This window comes from Amia ocellicauda, unplaced genomic scaffold (assembly GCF_036373705.1).
Source record: "Amia ocellicauda isolate fAmiCal2 unplaced genomic scaffold, fAmiCal2.hap1 HAP1_SCAFFOLD_161, whole genome shotgun sequence".
NCBI lineage: Eukaryota > Metazoa > Chordata > Actinopteri > Amiiformes > Amiidae > Amia > Amia ocellicauda.
This window is the reverse complement of record NW_027102724.1, coordinates 98,799-116,027: the sequence shown is the minus strand read 5'-3', so window position 1 is coordinate 116,027 and position 17,229 is coordinate 98,799. Positions and strand designations below refer to the sequence as shown.

Here is a 17,229-nt window from a genome sequence, read left to right as displayed (position 1 = left end):
CAGAAAATCATAGATGAGATTTTGCTGGAGCTGAAAAAGGAGCCGTTTATAATAGAGAAACTTGGGCAGCTGGTCAATGACCTGGATGAGCCGAGTAGAAAAACCGCTGGCAAGCTAAAAGCTTATTTCTTCAGTAAAGAAGTTAAAGCTGGGGGCAGCGACGAGGAATTCGACATCTACGCCACTGATTCAGACTCTGACCTGAACTAAGGGACTTTGAACATGGGGAATGTTCTGGACTGCTTCTGCAACTGGTTCTGTCATCAACACTCTGTAGCTAACCTGAGAGCGCTATTACACCATGTGCTTGACAGAAAAGTAGCCAACGCGAGCCTTTTCTCTACAGATTTAACCATCGATGAGGATCAACTTTCAAACCTGGAAAAGTGAATGGCTGCTGTAACAAAGACCGGGGGGTACGAACACTGGGATGAAGCGCTCAAGGGGGCCAAGAATGATATTAGGCCATATCATCAACATCTGTATGACCTTTTGCTGAGCATGTTTAATACACCTCTGTTTACTTTTAAAATAGGTCATATTGTTGTTTTATTTACATATGTAACTGAGGTGTGTGCCTACAAGATAAAGAAACAGGTATATTTGTTGATATAGATCAAGTAACCAATCATCTGATTTCTTTTTGTCTGGACCGTAGAAAAAATTGTTGTGTATGTTATACTTTTCTCAAATGTCTAAAAAGGGGTATCTGCTCTCCTGAAGTTGAATAAAAAACCTTGTATAAAAACTTTGCGCATAGTGTGGGTCTGTTTGGTTATTTGACAGAATGACTCGGCAAGCTCCCCAAATGCAGGAACTATACTACAACCCAGCCAAGATTGGGGGTTTGGCGGGTAAGAAGGGTTTTCAAAGAGGACTCGCTGAGGCCGGAGTGAAGGTTAATGATGTGGTTGTTTCAGAATGGTTACGGGAACAAGACGCCTATACCTTACATAAACCTCTCAGGATTAACTTTAAAAGAAACCGCGTATATGCAACTGACATAGACTCACAATGGCAAATGGATCTAGTCGATATGTCAAATTTATCAAAACATAACAATGGTCACAAATTGATGTTGATGTGTATCGATGTGTTATCAAAATATGCCTGGGCTCGCATTCTACATAAAAAAACAGGTCGGGCGGTGACAAGGGCCTTTGAGGATATATTGTCCCAGGGTCGATGTCCTAAAAAACTGCAGACTGATAAAGGAAAAGAGTTTCTCAACAGAGAATTTCAGAATCTACTGAAGAGACACAAAATACATCATTTCACCACCGGTAATGAGCTTAAGGCATTGGTAGTGGAGAGGTTTAACCGCACCATGAAGACCAAAATCTGGAGATATTTTACAGCGGTCAACACGTTCAAGTATTTTGATAAAGTTCAGGATTTTATCGATGCTTACAACCAAGGGTATCACACCAGTATTAAAATGAAGCCTATAGATGTTGATCAAAGTAATTCTTTTAAGGTCTATAAAGAATTATACGGACCATTTATTAAGAAGGGAAAAACTACTTATAAGTTCAACATCGGTGATGTGGTTCGCGTTTCAAAGCTAAGGAGTACTTTTGCCAAAGGTTATGAACAAACATTTTCTGACGAATATTTTACAGTTACCGAACAGTTGGCTTGAGACCCCCCCGTGTACCGGTTAAAAGACTATGACGGGGAGGATATAGAAGGAACGTTTTACGAAGCCGAGTTACAAAAAATGATTGTGGGTAAAGACAGTGTATACAGAGTTGAAAAGATATTAGCTGAAAAAACCCAGAACCGGAAAAAATACGTGTTGGTGAAATGGCTTGGATGGCCTGAAAAGTTCAATAGTTGGGTCCCGGAACAACAGGTTTGCGATATTCAATCCTTATAACAACATGCCCGCGGGTGTGTTGGGGGCATTACTCTCGATACTCAAGATGGAATCAGGAGGCTTCTACGTGACTCTACCCAGTAACGCCTCTCTCGATATATACCCTAAAAATGAAATATCCAGTTACACGGTACAATTTGGAAAATCTATAGATCTAAGGGGGTCGTGGGAAGTGGGGTTGGCGGAAATACAGTATCCTTACACTTGGGCTGTTTTACAAGATAAGGATGCCACCTTCGCCATTTTTGATGATGTTAAAATCAATGGATATTCACGATACAAGGAGGTTATTATGACAATGTGGATAAAATATTAGATGAGATTCATAAACAGTTCTCAGAAGGCACCCCCAACATCAAGCTATATTACAACCCTATTAAAAACAGAGTGTACAAGGTGTCAAAACCAGGTATTAGCATTCAAACCAGCGGCCAACTGGGGCGTATATTAGGGTTCTATTCTGACACAGAGAGCAGGTTCTCAGAAGTGGTGGGGCGGCTTTTACACTCTTTATGTGTATACGGATATCATAACCCACCAGAGGGTCGGGGATAGTTATGTCCCCCTTTTGAGAAATGTACTTATTAAAGGTAAAAGCAATGACATGGTCACAATTACTTATGACAAGCCACACTACGTACCAGTCTCAAAGACCCACTTTGACAACATCACGATCGAAGTCAAATCGGATCAGAATATCAACGTACCCTTCCGCTTCGGTAAAGTTATTGTCAAACTACATTTTCGACCCCTGAAACAGTGTGTACATTATTAAAATGGCTACCTCGAGGGGTTATGTAGATCCTAGCGCCTATGTGGATTATTACAAGATGCAAGCCGGGAACGGCTTGCCCGGTATTGTAGGAGCCCCCACAATGTATGGCGCCGGTCTAGGAGGACTCTTTCGTGGTCTCTTTAGAATGGCCGTACCCCTGCTTAAGAGAGGCTTTGCTATAGCCAGACCCCACTTGAAATCAGCGGCTAAAAATATTGTTAGTGACGTGTTCACCAATGTTATGAACCGGGCAGCTAGCCATGAGCATCAGGAGGGTTCGGGTCTCATGGTAATGGCGAGGAGGGGGGGTAAAAGAAGAAACAGCATGTGTCCACCAGGGCGACGAAGATCCGTGGCTAACAAAAAACGAAGAATCTCTCATTCTCCAACATATCGTGGAAATTTCAGACACGGCCCCTCTGGAGTTTTTTATAGCTGGCAATGGCGAGGATTATATTGATTTGAATAACACATTTATTTTAATGAACTGTAAAGTGACTGATGAGGATGGCGATGCAATCGAGAAGACGGCCAACGCTGGGGTCATCAATTACCCGGTGGCCACCATGTTTTCACAGGTGGATGTGACCCTGGGAGATCAGTTCATTAGTCAAAGCAGCAATACTTACCCCTATAGAGCCATGATGGAGTGTATCCTTAATTATAGTGAGGAGACCCTGAGCAAACAGTTCAGCCCCGGCCTTTTCTTCAAAGACATCCCGGAAGCTATGGACGACAAGGATCCAGAGGGACTCAATAAGGGTTTTCAAAAAAGAACAGCCTCTTCAACAGAAGGGAGGACCTTTGAGCTAATGGGGCATATCCATGCAGACATATTTTTCCAAGAAAAACTCATGCTCAACGGGGTAGACATTAAAATTAAAATGATCCGTAGTAAAAGTGCTTTTTGTCTGATGACCCCTGATACTGAAAAATATAAACTGACCATATTATTGGCCTCGCTGTTTGTGAAGAAAGTGTCCGTCTCCCCGGCGGTTAAACTAGGACACACGCAGGCGTTAATGACGGCAAACGCCAAGTACCCGATCGAAAGAGTCTATATGAAAGTCCACAGTATCCCCGCAGGGACACGGGTGATGAACCAGGAAAATCTGTTTCTAGGACAGCTCCCAAAACAGGTTATTATAGGTCTCGTGGATAATGATGCATTTACCGGGGTTTACAACAAGAACCCCTTTAACTTTAAACATTTTAACGCGGAATTTATAGCGTTGTACGTCGATGGTGTGCAGGTTCCATCCAGACCTTTTCAACCTGACTTTGAAAACGGCAATGCGGTTCGTGAATATTACAGTCTAGTACTGGCTACGGGTCGTCATCTCAAGGATCAAACTCTGCTGATCGATCGCCGGGAATACTGCAGCGGTTACACCCTGAACGGTTTCAACCTGACCCCTGATGAAGAGTGTGGACAACATTTTTCACTGATGAAGACGGGCAATATGCGTTTGGAGATGCGTTTCAAGCAGCCTCTACCACGCACTGTAAATATGGTCGTGTATGCTGTGTTTGACAACATTATTGAGGTGAATCAGAGGAGAAACGTTCTGTATGATTATTATTAAAATGAACACCAGAGAGCTCAACCACATCATGAATGCCCTGGCCGGCTCACGGAAACTGTTTCAAGGAGTCTACGCCTGCGATCAGCTGCCTAAATTTAAGATCAAGAATTTACCTGCAATGTACATAATCAACACACACCCTAAAAATATGCCCGGAGAACATTGGCTGGCTATTTATCTAAGGGAGGACCACCGTGGTGAATTTTTTGATTCCTATGGAAACCCCCCGGATTTCAGACCTTTCCCTCGGAAGATCAATAACTTTCTGCTCAACAACTGTCAAGAAACCATTTACAGCGGTCGTCAAGTACAAAGTCTTCAGACCTTCACTTGTGGTCAACACTGTGTGTTTTTCTTATATCATAGATCTAAAGGAAGGTCATACCCCGATATTATGGCCTTGTACAGTGAGGATTTAGGCCAAAATGATAAAAAAGTGGCAGAGTTTGTCAGTACACTGTGGACCCCCCCTTATAACACAATGACTTACGACCCTAGCCAGCCATGTATACAGATGGGGTGTTCTTGTGAGGATTTTAAAAGATGTCATGCGTGTTAAGGTGAAAAAATAATGAAAACAGCCTTTGAATCATTAGTTTAGTTTTTATTCAAAACAATTCTAATACAAAGCAGGGGTTATGTTATAAATAAATGTACAACATTTGAAAATAAAAAAAATTAAATAAAAAATTGTTTGTCGGGTCATTATTTACAGGGGAGACAAATAAAAACATGAGATTAATAAGCTTCCCAACGATGGATTGATCCTGAGGATGGTCGCTCAGCACGGTCAGAGTAATGAGATATCGGAGTCAGATCAGGCTCCACCTCTTTACACAGATGGAATTTTTGTCGCGTTTCCTGGTTAGGAACTGTGGATTGGGGCATGTTCAGACAGGCCATCGCCTGTAGGAAAGCATTCCAGCCTACAGGTCGGCGACTATCGGGTACCTTATTAGTGCTAGTGACACTCTTCAACAAATCAAACATGTGTGAACCTTTGATCAGTTGTCCTTTAAAAACAAATTCACCCTGTTCATTCCAAGCCGTTACCCGCGGTTTCTGAACCATTTTGTGCAGGATATATTCTGCATGTCTTTTGCTTCTGGCCGGCATGTTTCTCAAAACATCCGTTACAACATCTCCCTCTGAACTCTCAACAGGTTCGGTCACCGCAACATCTTTATCAACCGTACCCCCCGCATCAGCCCCAGAACCATTTTCTTGAGAGGCCATGGTTAAAGTTAAAATGTTTTGATCTTTTTCACCCTGTCTAACCAAATGGAGGTAGCGCTGTAACGTGTTGGTATACAACTGGGCTTTGGAATACTGATTTAAATCGGCCCTGGCCTGTATAGCTTTCATTTCAGAGTCCAGGTTGTTTTCGGCCGTTTGTCTAATGGGCTCTGGCCCGACAACATTTTTTCTCAGTTTCTCAAGCTGCTCCTGAGGGATCAAAAACATTTTCTGAGCATATTCCATTATTAACCCACTCTGGAAGCTAGAAGACTGGTTAGGAAAGGCACGGCTATGCTCAACAGCGGTCCTATAAAACCCCCGGTTTGATTAATCTTCTTTCTTTTTCTTTTAATAGAATACTTCTTATTAGCGATGATCTTGATAACCGCTTTTTGTTTTTTGAGTTTAGAATGTTGAGAAGGGGTTAGGGGTATATTACCACGTAAGATGTTAAAAGCTATTTCACACAGGGTCTCGATCAAATCCGAGGGGGCCCCTGCCAGCACAGCTTTCCTATGGCGCGGGCTCCCCTCAAATAACATTTGCAAAAGTGGCAGATTTCTTTTAATCCGAACAGACATTCTTATTTATTTCCTTTTCTTTAGCACATACACTGCCGGCCAATCGGGCGGGCACAAACCTGTTAGTCTTCTGGGGTTTGTGCTTTTAAGTCTGCAATCAAGTACCCGTAGGGTTTTTTGGTGGCATCCTCAAATGCCTCCAAAAAGAACTTGGTCTGGTTAGGGTACATTTGACGAGCCAAGACGGTGACCTGTAGTTTATCTCTGGGGTTTTTAAAAAGAATTATATAATTGGCATTTAAATTAATAGTGCGGCTTTTTTTACCTTGAAAAAATAGATTTTGAACTAAATAAATAATACTTAAATTCCTATGATGAGTGTACTTTGTGAAAGCTTTTTCCACTTCACTGTTGTCACCGGCCTGCTCCATCAGGTCATCAAGGATCACTAGATTAGTTTGACCGGGCGGGAACAAGTCATCGTCACACAACAAGGCGGGGAGACCTTGCACAAATTTCAGATTATTTTTTTTCGAAGCCAAATCATCGTAGAGAGGTTGCCAGCAAGAGTAACACCACACTATGTTGTCAAGAGCTTGGGACTTGGTTGCGTCCACATCTTCTATGATGTTCTTTATAAGATAGCTCTTCCCCGAATTGGAGGGACCAGCTATAATACAGGAGAAAGGGTGTTGAAGTCTGTTATCAAAACCACCGCTAATATCCATAAGGCAGAGTGGTATAATCAGTCTTCAACACTCTTTTATTGTACACCACCCTGAATCGTTTGTTTAGTGATCTATTTTCCAACGTGTACCCCTTTTTATTGCGATAGATCTGATTTCCGGCTGTAATAATCTCACGAGGAGGCGCGTCTTTCTCGGTTACAAAACTTTCTACCAGGGTCGTCAGAGACTTGATGTTAATGAGCTTGTTGTTACAATGGTTCAGAGTGAAACCCTTAACTTTCATACAGGTCTTACCCGCAGCCGTTCTGTATGCGTAAGTCTTAGGACCCCCTGAAACAAACTCCACTATGTGGTCCTGAGGATCTAGTTCGCTCGTTAACTCCCCAAGGTAGTCCCCGAGGGGAGGGACCCAATCCCCTGGCCTGGTGACAAAGATTACAGAGTCAGTATCATGATAGAGCGTGCGTTCCTGCAACTGATCCATTAAGTTGTACAGTTCAAGCCGGGCGTAAGCCGTGGTAACACCCGTCAGCGCTCTCTCTTCATCACTGTGCAGACAAGAGGTAGTTTGATTTTCAGTTTCCACACACGTTCTACACAGAGGGAACATCAATTTTCCCGAACACCAGTAAGGCAACACGGGTAAGAACAGCTCGCGAGGAGGGTACATGGTGACTTTGATCAAACCAAAGTAATGTCCGATTTCGAGAAAGTCACGATAAACAATGGTTGGACGCCCCACCGGGTACATTTTGGTCTTGTTGACATAAGGGTACAGACTGGTGAAATCATAGTAATCTACTCTCTCACCCTCCTTTACCTCATAATGTAAACAGAGGGCGTTGGTACGACCCCCAAATAACGCATCCCGGGGCTCTAGACGTTCAGGAAAGTCCAAGGTTTCCATAAACCGTTGTCCACCCGCTTCCTGTTGCTTCAGGGTCGTCCACTCGTGTTTCCAAATCACCAGCACGTTCAAACCATAGGTGTTTTTTAAAGTTTCAATTCGTTCCTGGAAATCATAGTACATATCACCGCAGAGTTTTTGTGTTACGGGGTTAAAGGTGTTTGGGTCGAAGCACTGAGGACAGCCATGGTAAATACAACCTGCAAACTCATAAGCGGTACGCCGCCCGGACACGTCGCTAAAACCGTCTAAGTAATAAGGCCCCATTTTGACTTCCCCTTGATTTAAAGCATGTCTGATGAAGATGTTATCCCGGGCACTCAGGTATTCCAGCCACTGTATGGAGACAGTCGAAAAGTTCTTTTGTCTAGCACGATAGTTGTCAGAAGTGGTGACCGCTATAGTGTTTTTCTGCAAGAAATTGGACCGATACATTTTCATGCAGAGAGACGCTATGGTCACACTTTGCAAAGGGTCGAGACCCGATGTGTTGATAACCTCGGCGCGGAAACGCACACAGGCTTCTTTAAGGATCACCACATCATTTTTACAATAAGCGGCCATCTCTTCTCGGAAATCAAAAACACCTCCCTTAACCGTATTGTACCATTTAAAGAATTCCTCCCTCTCATGAGACATCATAGTATCAACCCCATAATAAGAGGCGGGCGGGTAGGACCCTCGATAATTTTGAGTGTCCTTAGTATTAAAAAAATGGCAGAACCAACCTTTCTTCTGAGCCTCAAAACCCAGAGCCTTAGGCAAAGCGCTCAATTTCATGGGGAGGAAATTTAACGAGTCTATGTAACGTTAGTTGAAAGCTTCGTCGGTGAAACACATGATCTTGCTACCCTGAGCTATTATTTTTGGGGTCACCCCATTTTCCACCAGATACTTCATCAAAATGTAAGAATCATAACCCTTAGCATTGTGGGCAATAAATGTGTAATTGAGGTATTTTGGACCGCGATACCGCGTAAAGAAATCCCTGACACAACTCTCACCGCTAGCTGACCACTCACGATCCAACATGTCAATACAGTGTATATAATTAGCAACGTGGACCCCGTTTTCTTGCCGGCATTCAAAAGCAAAAAAGACATACCGGTTGTGCGGCGGCTCCTTTTTAACCGGCTGAATAAAGCACTGGTGTTCGGACCCCGGGGTTAAATCAGCATTACAGATCCTGCATCTCGGCTCCAGACATTTGTGTGGTTTAACCTCATGAAAACGGTACTGGAGGCAACACTGCGGGCAATATTTAGTTTGATCACAATAACTCCGTTTTTTAACCCCCTCAGCAGCGGCCCTCTGTACCTTATGCTCGGAAAAACAGAACGCTGAGAGACAAATCCTTAAGCAATCTTTACATCGGATGGTAGGGGCCAAACCCTTACGACATTGCGGATTGAAACAGACGTTACAGTAACCGTCACAGCGGTGCTTAAGCTTATCATTGAAGGCCTTATAACACCAATGACAAACATACGAACAACCCAAAAAAGCCGTCAAACTCTTTATTCCAAAGTAATGACTATCACTTAGGAAGAGAAACAGTGTCTGTGTATGGGTTTCAGGATGTGTCTGAAATTTCACAAATACTTCCTTTACCTCACAACGGTACCACACAACAATTTTTAAAGACAACAACTCCTCAAACTTGGTGATGTCTGAAAAGGCAACCATCTGTTGAGAGTTTAAGCCGGCCCTCTGATGAAGCATTAAAGCCTCTTGCAGAGCTTGGGGTTCAGGCATGTCGGGGCTGAGTAGTTTTATTAAACTGTAAGCAAAACAGAGCTTATTGTCCCCACTGGAACTCACCACTAATTGCCTGAGCTTGGTCCTAATTATGTCGTTCTTCAAGCATTTCGACAGTCTTCTAAGCGCCCCACCCTCAGGGTTACGAACCACATTCATTACCAGAGACAGACTTTCATCAGCTAAGATGGCTGCGTTACTTTGCAATAACGCTTCGATTTTAGCCAGACATCTAAATTATCTCCACTCAGCATTACAGATAGGTTGCTAAACAAATCATCCCCTCTGAGTTCTAACTGTACAACATCTCGAGGTCTGACCCTTTCAGCAACCTGTTCAAGCATTTTCTGCAAGGCCTCGTGTATGTTGACAAATATTTCTGCATAATTGTCACAATTTAAAAGTTCTGCAAAATTAAAACGCTGAATCATTTCAAAATTGTTATAGGCCGGTCTATCTATAATCACGGGATCACTGGTACTCTTGGACACATCATCATTTTGAACAAAGCCTTCACCCCCTACATTCTCACAGAGCATGACCTCCACAGCCTTATCAGTCTCAGAACCCTCCACATTCCGAACACCCCCACTGCTGACATCTACAAAACCCCCTTTTTGAGGAGGCTCATTTAAAGCCTGTAAAAGTCCTTCAAAGATATCCAACCGGTTAATGTCAAGACCCTCCTCTATAGTGATGGCTGCTTCTGCCGCCATCCTGTGTTCTAATTGTCTCAAATCATTTATAATAGGGGCAGAATTTGGTCGGGGTAGCTCCTCCAAAGCCTCCACCATTTCAAACAAATCGGGGTGAACTAGGGGGTGAACCTCTATAAGCGCTACCGGTGGGAGGTGGTTATTTAGATCATTGACCATCTGTAACAGGTCGGGGTTCACCGGTAAGTCTGTTAATTCACATTCTATCGGTGGTAATTGGGGGTTATTTAAATTATTTATCATTTGTAATAGTTCCAGGTTCATTGGGACATCAGAGGAGTTCACAACAGGGCCGGGGATGTTCTCTCGGGAAGGTCTTTTTGGGGCCCTAGCTTGTTCATGATCCTTTAGTTTGTGAGTTCTTTTACCAAGTCAGGACATTTTTTAATTTATTTTTTATTTTTCCAACAACCCACAATAGTAAGGCGTTTTGTGTCTATTAAAACATTAAATACGGTACAATTCGTTAGTAAGGGTATTAATAAGGGTGTTTTGGCTCTCTATCACCAGGTTTTGCCCCACTAACACAAGTCTTTGATTTTGTAACAAAGTATGTAGCAACTCATGCCAACCTTCAGGAAGTAGCTCCGGGGGCTGGTGGCCTGGCTCAGCTTCAAAGGATGGTCGCTCCGGTAAATCTCAGTCGAAGGAGGCAGGGAGCGAGCGTATACTCATGGACGGAGACCAAGAAGGCCTTTGCGGTAACACCCTGGCCAAGCGCAGGGTACTGTTCCGCGTTTCTGTAGCCAAGAAACGGGTCTGGGGGGACGATGTTGAAACCAGGCCGTCGTTGGGTGGTGTGTCAGCCCTGACTGACGGCGACCCCTGAGGTTGTTGGATGCCTGTATTTGTTCCGCCCGACAATGCGGCGGGCTGAATCTGGGGTGTTGAATTACCCCCAGAAGGCTGTGGCCTGAGTAGATGTTGGGGGGTCTCCAAGACCACCGTGGGGGATCCTCTCGGTGATCTCACCGGGGAAGATGTTTGATCCCACTTAGACGGGGTAATTGTCCTCAATAGCTCATCCACAGAATGACTATCCCAAGAGTCTTGGGAAGAATAAAAATATACATTACATTTACATCTTTAAACGGCGACAGAAATCAAACTTAAAACAACATGTCCAGGACATTCAAAACCTTTAGCTTTTTTAGACCTTTGAAAATAGCCTTAGACATTCACTACAACGCCTTATTATTTACAGACAATATATTTATTAGGACTTGATAATAAATGTAAAACAGAGAAGCCGCTGTAAATAAACTGTTTTATTAAATGTTTCTTTAAAAACTGTAATATTGTTAATAAAACACACACACACACAACAACATTTCATTTTTAAACGAACCTTCCAAGTGTAAACGCTTCCTGATCCCGGGACTTCCTGTTTCACAAACGTTTTCACGATCTGTTTAAATATTAAATACAATGAACACCTTCAAGCCTTTTCCTACAACCACTTTAAAACAGAAGTATAATAGCGGGAGATAAGCCAAACAACTTACTAAACCCTTTCGGACGGCTTTACTTCCTAACCAGACGGTATGGCAATCGGTCATTTCTAAACACGTTCCCCAGAAACAAGCCTAGACCTGTCCGGACTTCTAAAGATCTTTCCCAGAACCCCCCGCCCTACAGGAAACGGTCACCCATCGCTTAAATATTAGCCCTCAACGGGCAAACAAAGCCCTTTTAAAAACATTAAAGTTTGAAAGATCTTACTTACCTCCACAGAATAATCATTTCTTATGTTTTTCGGCTGGTTTAGCTTTTTGCACTGCTGTGAAGGTAAGAGACATGTTTAACCTTTAACCACACCGCTTTATAAAAAGCTTTAACCTCTTACAGGCTGCAGACATATACTCACAGCTATCAGATACCGGGGCTGAGGGCCATTGAGATTCTTGAAAGGTTACGGTTCTCGAAGGTAAAACGAAACAAGCCCTCGATGTGGAAGGCCTTTCGTTGTCTCGAACCACGTTTCTTAATACTGTTAGACAGGATAATTTTTTTTAAATTAACAAAACTGGACTCAAACATCTTACAGAAACGTTATACAAACAAACAGGGGTTTAGTTCTTACCCGGTCGGCAGACAGCCTGTCTAGGGACAACCACTTCTCTTGGTCGAGACATTAATCATAGGCCTTTCGATAGTTTCTGTGTAATTAAAGAGACCGGCATTAATATATATTAAAACGTTTTCATAACTCTAATGAGCCGCTTCAAAACCACACACACCCATACATAAGAACCCATGAGCGCAAACACAAAAATCTTACCGTCGTTGTTCCAGATGATCTCCTCAGCGTTGGGAATTAACTCCTGTTGACTGGCTGAAAAATAATTTCACAGAACTTAAAACAGATGTTATAGCCTTATTTACAATACATGCACACAACACGCTCTGAGTCAATGAAAATAATCTGAAGACTTGCCTAAAAACTCGTTTAAATCGAAGTCGCTGATGTTGTTTCCGGACATTGTTGATCTTTAGTCTTAAATCGAAAGGTCAGTATGAGTCTGTCGAGCTGAAGACCAGACCTTCATACTTATACTGATGGCCACATGCCGGATCTGCTTGTAAGGCATTGTTCTGGTCTGGCCTTTGTGCATCAAGACCTATAGTCAACAAACCACTAAGAATATTGCAGGCCTTTATAAGCGCTAAAAAACAACCTGAGCCAAGAAACTAACTATAAAGATCTAAAATAACTAGCGCTTTTACAGTGATTTTTTTTTTTTTTTTAATAGCGATGCTTTGTTTGGTATTAAACAAGTCACAAACTACTCAGAACAGCGTTTATCCCCGCAAAAGAGATATTTGGGTTTATTTTACAAAGCTTATAAATTATATAGGTTAAAAGTATTCTGAATGTTTTGATACCACATGCCATACGTACTGTTGTCTGAGCCCACCCCCGCCACCCATGGTGTGAGTGATTTAGCCTTGAGTGTTGTGATCTATTTAGCATTGAGTGATCAGTTGTTTTTATTTTTTAAACGATTCCTTATCATCAGGGATTGAGACTGCTAAAATACCTTAAAAGCATATCCTTATCTTAAGTCTAACTCTTATGAGCTTTAAGACCCTAGAATGTATTTAAGTAAAACGACTGAACACATTATGTGAGAGATAAAATATAACCACAGCTTTTTTTTTTTTTTTTTACAAAAACAATTAACCTATACACACAAACACCCACACACACACCCTCTTTTTTAATTTTATTTTTAATTAAATTTGAGGGGAGAGACAGAGCCAGATACAGTGTGGATAACATAAGTACCCTATGCAAAACAGGCATTGTTAGGACCTGGGATCATAACAGACAACAGAACTTGTTGATCTTATAAAATGATTGGGCGAGAGAGAGAGAGAGACAGACAGAGACAGTGTGAATATGATAAACGCACTATTCAAAACTGGCATTGTTAAGACCTGGGACCATTACAGACAACAGAACTTGTTGATCTTATAACGGTTTAGATTTACTAAACCATTACATGTATATTTAAAAAAGACCCCCAACCACTACAGGAAGAGCCGACCCATTCACACTCTACAGTTGACCAACAAGAACAACAAGAACAACAGGTTATGGGCGGCCTTGTTGTTCAGGGTTTTATGGGTGTACACTTTCTGACGGATATGACGTAGGAATAATTAAGGAAATAACTCTACCTAAAATCACGCCCCCCAATTATGACGTAGGAATATTAATAAGCTTAGGGCATACGTCATAACAAAATAGGCCGCGCCCATAAAACCCTACTATCTACTCATAAGAGTAACAGCAATGTCGCCGATCCTGCTACGGTCGTATTGTAACAGCAACAACATGTATCGATTTTAAAACTGTCAGTTCCAGCGCCTCGCAAAGCTACCCTTCTGCGATCGTTTGTTCTCAAGGTCAGGATTTCTTGACACTCCGAGGAAGAGAAAACGATGGCCGGCCGCGTTACAGGGACAGATAACACGGCACTAGCACGCGTGCACCGCGGGTTGTTTCCGCCCGGTTTCGAACCAGGGACCTTTCGCGTGTGAGGCGAACGTGATAGCCACTACACTACGGAAACCGACCTGTCCTGGTGTTTCGAATGGCTCCCATCGAAGCCGGCTGGTAAAACGCGCACAGGCGTTTCCCGTGGGCCAGCCTGTGAGATAAAGGTTTCTATTTTCACTGACCTATTTTGCATTGCTCAAGGACACATCAGGACACTTTGGAAACTCTTTCAAAGGAAGAACGCCCTGAGCTATGACAAGACTTACACTTACCCCAACAAGGTGATGCTCAATGGCTTGTTCAAACAGCTGCTGCTCGTCTTGTGCCACCATCAGACAATCACAGAGCTATTGTGCCTTCTACACCTTACGGTAGCTTTACTTTAACAATAATAATGACGGCGACCACGACGACAAAAAGAAAAACAAGAACAACAACAACAACAACAAGAACAATAACATCATCATCAGATTTTAATTAAAAGTGGCTACACCAGCGTTTACAATTTCAACCTGTCGACGGACGGACGCTCTGAGTCCAACAATTTCGGGAACTCCAATGAAGGAAAGCCACCTACCGCCTCCGGGGAACCACGAGGGCAAGCAGGACGAAAAGGGCCGGCCCACAGCAGGCTCTTTCCGCCCGGTTTCAAACCGGGGACCTTTCGTGCGTTAGGCGAACGTGATAGCCACTACACTACGGAAACCAACCCGTCCTGGTGTTTCGAATAACTCCTATCGAAGCCGGCTGGTAAAACGCACACAGGCGTTTCCCGTGGGCCAGCCTGTGGGATAAAGGTTTCTATTTTCACTGACCTATTTTGCATTGCTCAAGGGCACATCAGGACACTTTGGAAACTCTTTCAAAGGAAGAACGCCCTGAGCAATGACAAGACTTACACTTACCCCAACAAGGTGATGCTCAATGGCTTGTTCAAACAGCTGCTGCTCGTCTTGTGCCACCATCAGACAATCACAGAGCTATTGTGCCTTCTGCACCTTACGGTAGCAACAAATCTAACTACTGCTTTACTTTAACATTAATAATGACGGCGACTACGACGACAACAAGAACAACAACAACAACAACAACATCAACAAGAACAACAACAACATCATCATCATCAGATTTTAATTAAAAGTGGCTACACCAGCGTTTACAATTTCAACCTGTCGACGGACGGACGCTCTGAGTGCACCGATTTCGGGATACTTCGGAAACTCTTTCAAAGGCAGGACGCCCTGCGATCAGACAGTGCCTGCACTTAGCCCAACAAGGTGATGCTGAATGGCTTGTTCAAACGGCTGGTGGTCTTCCGTCACCACCAGACTATCAGAGCTATTTTGCGCCTTCAACTACATAAGAGTAACAGCAATGTCACCGATCCTGCTACGGTCGTATTGCAACAGCAACGACATGTATCGATTTTAAAAGTGTCAGTTCCAGCGCCTCGCAAAGCTACCCTTCTGCGATCATTTGTTCTCAAGGTCAGGATTTCTTGCCACTCCGAGGAAGAGAAAACGACGGCCGGCCATGGGGCAGAGAGATGAGGACGCGTAACACGGCACTGGCACGCGTGCACCGCGGGTTGTTTCCGCCCAGTTTCGAACCAGGGACTTTTCGCGTGTGAGGCGAACATGATAGCCACTACACTACAGAAACCAACCTGTCCTGGGGTTTCGATTGGCTCCCATCGAAGCAGGCTGGTAAAACGCGCACAGGCGTTTCCCGTGGGCCTGCCTGTGAGATAAAGGTTTCTATTTTCACTGACCTATATTGCATTGCTCAAGGGCACATCAGGACACTTTGGAAACTCTTTTAAAGGAAGAATGCCCTGAGCTATGACAAGACTTACACTTACCCCAACAAGGTGATGCTCAATGGCTTGTTCAAACAGCTGCTGCTCGTCTTGTGCCACCATCAGACAATCACAGAGCTATTGTGCCTTCTACACCTTACGGTAGCAACAAATCTAACTACTGCTTTACTTTAACAATAATAATGACGGCGATCACGATGACAACAAGAACAACAACAACAACATCATCATCATCATCATCATCAGATTTTAATTAAAAGTGGCTACACCAGCGTTTACAATTTCAACCTGTCGACGGACGGACGCTCTGAGAGCACCGATTTCGGGCACTCCAATGAAGAAAAGCTACCCACCGCCTCCGGGGAACCACGAGGGCAAACAGGACGAAAAGGGCCGGCCCACAGCAGGCTGTTTCCGCCCGGTTTCGAACCGGGGACCTTTCGCGTGTTAGGCGAACGTGATAACCGCTACACTACGGAAACTGACACCGCCACGTCTTGCTTCAAACGGTTACCGTTGAAGCCTGCTGGTAAAACGGGCTCAGGCATTTCAGGTCGGCTAGACTGTGAGATGGCGTCTGAAGTGCCGCGAAAGGATGCCATTTTCACAGACCTGTTTGGCATTGCTAAAGGGCACATCAGGACACTTCGGAAACTCTTTCAAAGGCAGGACGCCCTGCGCTCTGACAGTGCCTGCACTTAGCCCAACAAGGTGATGCTGAATGGCTTGTTCAAACGGCTGGTGGTCTTCCGTCACCACCAGACTATCAGAGCTATACTGCGCCTTCAACTACATAAGAGTAGATAGTAGGGTTTTTTGGGCGCGGCCTATTTTGTTATGACGTATGCCCTAAGCTTATTAATATTCCTACGTCATAATTGGGGGGCGTGATTTTAGGTAGAGTTATTTCCTTAATTATTCCTACGTCATATCCGTCAGAAAGTGTACACCCATAAAACCCTGAACATCAAGGCCACCCATAAATACCCCCACCCCTCTGAAGGCAACGCCCCGAAACTCTCCTCTCTATTTAAGAACCCGCGCTGCTTTTAGGCAATACCTCTTTAATTCTCAGCATCAGAAACATCCCGCTTCTTCAACATGTCCAGCGACATCAACATGAAACCCCGCAAGAAACAATCCCGGGCAAGGGTTCCTGTACTCACCAATTTGAAGATTGAATGCTCCTGGGTGTTGTTCTGGGGGGCTCGACGGGGTTACCGCTTTAAAAGGGATCCCAGCTATGTTGGAGTGGAGCTTTTTGCTTTGGGAGAGAAGGAGGGTACGTTGGAACCTTTTGAGACGGTAATTGAATACTCTTATGAGGACTGGTT

At 43.7% G+C, this 17,229-nt stretch overlaps 2 non-coding genes across 2 annotated transcripts; both read right to left on the bottom strand.

The window, feature by feature from the left end:
- Positions 1-14,076: 14,076 nt before the first annotated feature.
- trnav-cac (transfer RNA valine (anticodon CAC)) lies at positions 14,077-14,149 on the bottom strand. Its single transcript has one exon. It is a non-coding gene; the product is annotated as a tRNA-Val (tRNA).
- Positions 14,150-16,304: 2,155 nt separating this feature from the next.
- On the bottom strand, positions 16,305-16,377 carry trnav-aac (transfer RNA valine (anticodon AAC)). The gene has a single exon. It is a non-coding gene; the product is annotated as a tRNA-Val (tRNA).
- Positions 16,378-17,229: the final 852 nt, after the last annotated feature.